General features: G+C 40.3%; 1 non-coding gene and 1 pseudogene across 1 annotated transcript; both read right to left on the bottom strand.

Annotated features, from left to right (window-relative positions):
- Positions 1-342: 342 nt before the first annotated feature.
- LOC101564927 lies at positions 343-955 on the bottom strand (annotated as a pseudogene).
- Positions 956-2443: 1488 nt separating this feature from the next.
- Positions 2444-2575, bottom strand: LOC111813290. The gene has a single exon (XR_002818591.1). It is a non-coding gene; the product is annotated as a small nucleolar RNA SNORA38 (small nucleolar RNA).
- Between the last annotated feature and the right edge of the window lie 3981 nt (positions 2576-6556).

The raw sequence follows: 6556 nt of genomic DNA, 5'->3' as shown, positions 1-6556 counted from the left end.
GGTAACTCAGGGTTTCTAGCCAATGACGTCACAGTTAACACCACCCTACAACTTAAAAAACGAATGCCAGAGACATCTCCAAATGCCGTTTCACAGTCACAGCAAAGTGCACAGAGCGAGGAGAACACAAGGTGCCTTTTCAGTTTGAAAATGTTTGGAAATATATACAGCTCTGAAACAATTTCACAGCGTTCCGGACCCCCGTGGCCACGTTGAGCAACTACCGCCAACTTCCGGAGCTCTTGAGAGACTACATGATAGCAATCCAGTTGGCATTTAACCTAAGAAATGGTCAGGCACGGCACTCCCCTACTCGAAGGGATTCACAAAGAGACAAGTTTTTTATTCATCTTCCTCCTCCTCTTCCTCCTCTTCCTCCTCTTCTTCCTCCTCCTCCTCTTCTTCCTCTTCCTCTTCTACCTTTTTCCATGCAACTTTTGCAGGACCCTTGCACCATCGAACTTTCCTTTAGACTTATATAGTCAGCCGCGACCTTCTCATACTTCGCCTTCGGTGTCGCCGCCTTAGTGATGTCGGGCTGCTTCTCACTGTCATTTAAATTATTCCACATCTCACACAACTTTTTGGCCACATCGCCAATAGAGATACCAGGGTTGGTGGATTTGATCTTGGGGTGGAATTCCGAACAAAACAGGGAAAATCCAGAAGGTGGTCTTTTGGGTGTGTTGGGGTCCTTTTTCTTCTTGCCTCCCTTCGCAGGTCCATAATCTTTCATCTCTCGGTCATAGCGAACTTTATCTGCCTTGGCCATTTCACCAAACTTAAACTTCTCTTTCCCAGACATCGTCTTCCACCTCTCTGAGCACTTCTTGGAAAATTCTGCAAAATCGACAGGGACTTCTGGGTTCTTCTCGCGCTCCTCCCTGCGGGTCTGCACAAAGAAGGCATATGCAGTTGTCTTGCCCTTTGGCTTCTTGGGGTCCCCCTTAGCCATCCTGACTGTAGTGTTCATGAGTCTGGGCAGCGCAGGGCACGATACGAAAGCTCAGGCTCTAAAATAAATTTATATTTGTTTTCTTCAAATATTCTTACAGACTTTTTGTCTCTTTGATTCATGTTTTTGGAGATTGAAAAAATCTACTGTATATACAAAATTGTACATTTTTGCCTTTACAATGATTTGATACCATGTTATCAGGTAGATGTCAGAACAGGATCATTCCATCATCTTGGAAAATGATCCATTTATTAGTATATGGCATCCATTTTTCCCCTATTTGTTCTTTTAGCCATGAATTCCATTTTGTTAAATATTAATATTGCTTCTCAATGTTCTTTCAGGATGTTGTTTATTTTTAAATTTTTTGGTGGTATTAGTGATTGGACTCAGGTCTTTGCACTGAGCTGCAGTTTCCTCCTTTTTTTCACTTCTTATTTTGAGACAGACTCTTCCTAAGTCACTGAAATACACAGGCTGGGTTCGAGCTTGGGACCCCAAGCATAGGGCTTGCCCGCAAGGGTCACCACCCCTGGCTAATTTCTAGTCTTTGGAACGATACTGACTCAGGTCTGTGTTTCTAAGCAATTGCACATATACACCTGGATCACTCTCATTCATTTTGGTACTCATTGATTCAGTCTCCAACTTCAATCCATTTACAGGTTTGTGAGTTACCTTCTTTTGTCTTTTCTGTTTATTTTTTTTTTTCCTGTTTTTCTTTGTGTTTTGGGAGTGATAACATTTTTATACTTATCTTTTTCTCTGCCTCAGTTAGAATCTATACTATGCATTTCTAGTCATTAAGTGGTTATCCTTATACATATATAACATACACACCTTTTTATGAACAAATCCAAACTTTTTCAGTATTTTAATTCTATCCTGGTCATAATTATTTCTTAACTATTATGCACTTCCCTCTTCCACTTTTTACTTATTTTCTATAATTGTGCTTCTGTTTTTTTAAATACAAAAAAGTATTCTTCTATAGCCAGTGGTGATTTTAATGGCATATATAGTTCTGTACAATTTGCTATACTTTAAATAAAAATTTAAAACAATTAACATAATAAATTCTCTTGCTAAAGATTAATAGTGACTTTCTTTTTTTGTTTTTTAAATAATTTTATTGTGACTTTCATTTTATTTTATTTTTTGTATTTGGTACAGGGTCTCATTATGCAGTTTGGACTCATAGTGATCCTCCTGTTTTCAGCCTCTCCAGCACTGGTATTACAGGCATGGGTCCCCACACCCAGATTCGGTGACTGTCTCAGCATGCCTGGGGGTGGGGTCAATACAGCATGTGGTGCTGGGGATCGAACTCCAGTCCCTGAGCTTGCCTACACAGGTGCTTAGTCTCCTGAGCTATCTTGCCAGCCCTGACACTTACCTTTTATATTTGAAATATTTTAACTTCATACCTCATTCCTGAATAAGAGTCAGCTGAATGTAAATTCACCTCCACATTTCTTTTTTCTTTTATGTGAGATGGTTGAGCTGGAGCCTTCAGGGAGCAAGCTGGCCCAGATGTCACCAAATCCAAAAATGTTTCTGCCTCCGATTCTTACGCGTCCAAAGACAAGGAACCCAAGACACGTCTTTATAGGAGGGTGGCATTTTTAAGATATGACTCCAGTGCCTTCATTTTTGTTGATACTGATGAAAACTTGAGATGTAACCTCAATATAGTCATTAATTTTTTCTAACTAATCTACTTTCTCCCTCTGATAGCTTTAAAGATTAGCCTTTTATCAATGATGTTCACTGTGCAACTTCACTACGATGTGGATCATCCTGCTTTGTACCCAAAGTGCACTTTTGTTACGAGTTCTTGTATTTTTCTCTAAGTCTGAAAAATTCTAAGTTCTTTCTTTACTCATTTATTTGTTTTCTCAGTTATAGGAATTGAATCTATTGTCTTCACATTAAATCACATCTTCAGCCCTCAAAAAAGCATCTTTAAAAATTTTTGAGATATGGTCTCTCCAAGTTGCCCAGGTTAGAGTAGAACTTGCACTCCTCCTGCCTCAGATTCCATAGTGCTGGGACTACAGACACGCAGCATCACTACCAATTTAAGCTACTGTGTTTCAAACAATGTTTTCTTCATCATTACTTTTACTCCTGATTCCTTTCTTCCATAGTACTCAAATTAGAAATATGTTAAAGTCTACCCTTCCTATCTCTTAACTATTCTACTCTTTTATGCTCTCTCTCTCTCTCTCTCTCTCTCTCTCTCTCTCTCTCTCTCTCCCTTTCCCCTCCCACCTTCTGCTCCTTCCTTTCTTCCTTCCTTTCTCAGTACTGGAGATTGAAGCCAGGCTCTCATTCTGACCTACCTGCCCAGACCTTTGAGAACAAAAAAAAAAGTCACTAAATCACTTAATTTCTCAGCCTGGCCTTCAACTTGTGATCCTCAGCCTCCCATGCTTATCTATTGAACCTTTCTTAGCACTCATTTTCCACATATGTTTTGGAAACTAAACGTTAATTTTGAGTGGGAGGGGTTTTAATTAATTTCTCTCTTTTTCTCTTCCAGTTGAGATGCTTTGAGAATGCTTCTACACAGTGCTTTGTGGCCCTGTTCTGTGGCCAGGTCTTATGATGTTTTTCTGGAGCTCTTGTCTCACAGTGGCTGAGAATGTCATGGAGCTTGTCATACAGCTGGTGTTATATCAGATTTGAACTTCCAAACTCTTGCTTAGAGGGCCAGGACTCAGATCTCACTAGCTTTATAATTTCTAAGAAAGCCAGATCCTAGTTGTATGCTATTAGTGTGGTTGTCATCTGCCGTGTGGATACTAAATGCTAATTTAGTGGATCAGACACTTAGTCTCTGATAGCCCAGAGGAGCCACGATCCTTTCATAATTATCTGTGTTGGGCCCAGAGTTCTGCAAGCCCATGGCTTCATCTCCATCCTGATTTATAGTGTTCTATAAAGTTAAACTCTTTGTTTAGCATTTATGTTGTATTAGATGCTAGAAGCCATCAGGAGATTACCTAGAGTCTGTGGGGAGGTATAGAATACATGCTAACACCACAATATTGTGTATAAGGCACTTGCACAAATACAGGTTTTGGTGTCTTGGGAAGTTCTAGACCCAATGCTCCATGGGCAGATGCTGAGGGACAACCACATAGGTATGAGTTACTCCCTTTGCCAGAACAGTCTCCTACTTCACCTTTCATTTCCAAAACCTGAATTTCAAGTAGGAAGTCCTGAAGGATATGGAGCAGACTTCCCAGTTGAAAATAGGCCACTGGTTCCTTCTGTGTGCAAATATAGTATTGTTAAATGCCTGAGCAATCTTTTATATTTTCTCCATTTTCTCTTCTGCTATGTCATCAAATTATGGATTTAGCACTTAAACTCTTCTCAGCAAGCCTAGCAGCTTCCTGAAAATGAACATTGGTCTCTTCATAACCATATGCTTAGAAATTAGCACTTATTCTGGCCTGGCATGTACACTTGATCCTAGTGTCCTGAGTAAATGAATGAATGAAGAATGAATGAACCATGTGATGAGGGGAAGATGGAGGAAACATACAGGACATGTGGTTTATTACTATATTGTTACTTCCATTGTCAGCTACTGTTTATTGAAGTATCTGACTTTTTAAAGAAAATAAAAGAGTAGTTCAAATAATTAGAAACATTTCACTAAACAAGATGATATCAATTCAACAATGACTGTTATATTGCATATTGTTGTATTCACATTAGTTGCTCAGATTACCAGATATAGGCATGCAAAATTAGCCAAAAAAAATAAAACTAAAAAGAAAATAAATTTAAGCATTAACTGTTCCTTTCAATAGACCAATAGAAAGTAGCAATATAGTTATCCAAGCTATCATGTATATATACTTTTTTATGTATTTGGTGCAGGGTCTCACTACGCAGCTCAGACTCACAGTGATCCTCCTGTTTTCAGCCTCCCCAGCACTGGGATTACAGGCGTGTGCCACCATGTCCGGTGTTGGTAGCTCAGCATGCCCAGGGGCAGGGCCAGTGCGAAGTGGTGGCAGAAATCAAATCTTGGTCCCTGGGCTTGCCTAAGCAGGTGCTTAATCCACTGTGCTGGCTCACCGCCCCCCCCCCTCTCTCTCTCTCTCTCTCTCTCTCTCTCTCTCTCTCCTTGCCCTCATCCCAGTTGTTCCTTCCCTTTGGTCAATTTTTTTCTCTTTCATAATATCTATTATGCCTTTTGGATTGTATTTACTCTTTTAGGTTCTTACACTAGGGAGATAATGCCACAAGACAAGGTCTTGCTATGTAGTTCAGGCTGGGCTTGAACTCAGGGTGATGCTGCTGGCTCAGGCTTCTGAGTGCTGAGCTTACAGCTGTGTGCCTCCAGCCTGGAGACTAATGTATTATACTTACCCACCAAATTTAGGAGTAAGGAAAAGGCTGTGGACATAGTTTATTCCATGAAGTTTATCTTACATCATGGCCATTAAGCTAACTCTGTGTGAAGCCAATTGAAGTGGCTCAATATACCTTTTGTAAAAGTGTGGTTTTTATAACTAGTGAGGCAGGACAGGGCAAACGGTCTCATTTCCTTCCTCAATTGCATGGCACTATATTCTTTTTAAAAGAGTAGGGCAGGATGTTAGCACAAGCTTTATTCGTTGTTTCTAGAAAAATTAATCTGATGAAAAAAGCTTAATTATTTCAAGCTGTAGTATATTTAAAAAGCAACATCTATACAACTTCATTCTATCTTGGTGTAGATGAAGATTGTGTCTCAGGAGAAGGGTTGCATTTGGGGCTCCTTTTCCATGAGAAGACAATGTGTTAAGGAACACAGTAGCAAATGCAGCGTGAGTGAGCAATAGTGTGGGCGCAATGGCCCACGTTTTCCGGAATCCCTCAGGATACTATTTCCTCCCCGGCCACCAAATGGAAAAGCCTGGAAGAAACAAAAAGATTTTCATCTTGGAGAAAGTTACTTGCATTGTATTTGCCTCCAAATCCGTTGTGCAGCTCTGACGAAGACTGAAAAGCAAATGGGTAGCGCTTTTGTTCTGAAAGCACCTGAAATTCATTTCAAGTCTGTCTCCTCTGAGGAGAGAACTAAAACCATTCTGACAAGTAATCCAAAGTAAACTCCGGAAAACCGTGGGCACCTGTGATGCCAGTCCTGGGTCCCCTCCCCAAATGTTCCCTCACTCCCAACAGGTCACCCTGGGAGCCCGCGTTGTGAGCAAGGCGGGTGCATGCCGGGCAGAAGTCACACGTGGGACGTGTGGGTGAGAGAGCCAGGGAGTGGGTGTGATCTAGGAAGTCATCGTCCTTTTTTATTTTGCTCTTTGGTTTCAGCAGTTGTCTGTTTTCAGAAAACAAAACACATAATGTATGTGTAATTTCTTCTCCTTGGTTTTTAACAAAGGACTAAAATTCTACAAATCATTTATCTCCCCATATTCTTAATTCAGGCTGAAAGCTTTATGTCGTATTGTTACATTTAACAGAGAATTTTTACTTATTTTGATCAATGTTATTTCCTAAAGATAGAGACTCTGAGTCCAGGATAAGCTTTCCAAAACGGGTTAGAGTTTAGACTATTAAGAATATGAAATCAGGGCT

The sequence above is a fragment of the Octodon degus genome, unplaced genomic scaffold, assembly GCF_000260255.1.
Source record: "Octodon degus isolate 3935 unplaced genomic scaffold, OctDeg1.0 scaffold00178, whole genome shotgun sequence".
Classification (NCBI taxonomy): Eukaryota; Metazoa; Chordata; class Mammalia; order Rodentia; family Octodontidae; genus Octodon; species Octodon degus.
The sequence above is the reverse complement of the archived record's forward strand: the minus strand, read 5'-3'. Positions and strand labels throughout refer to the sequence as shown.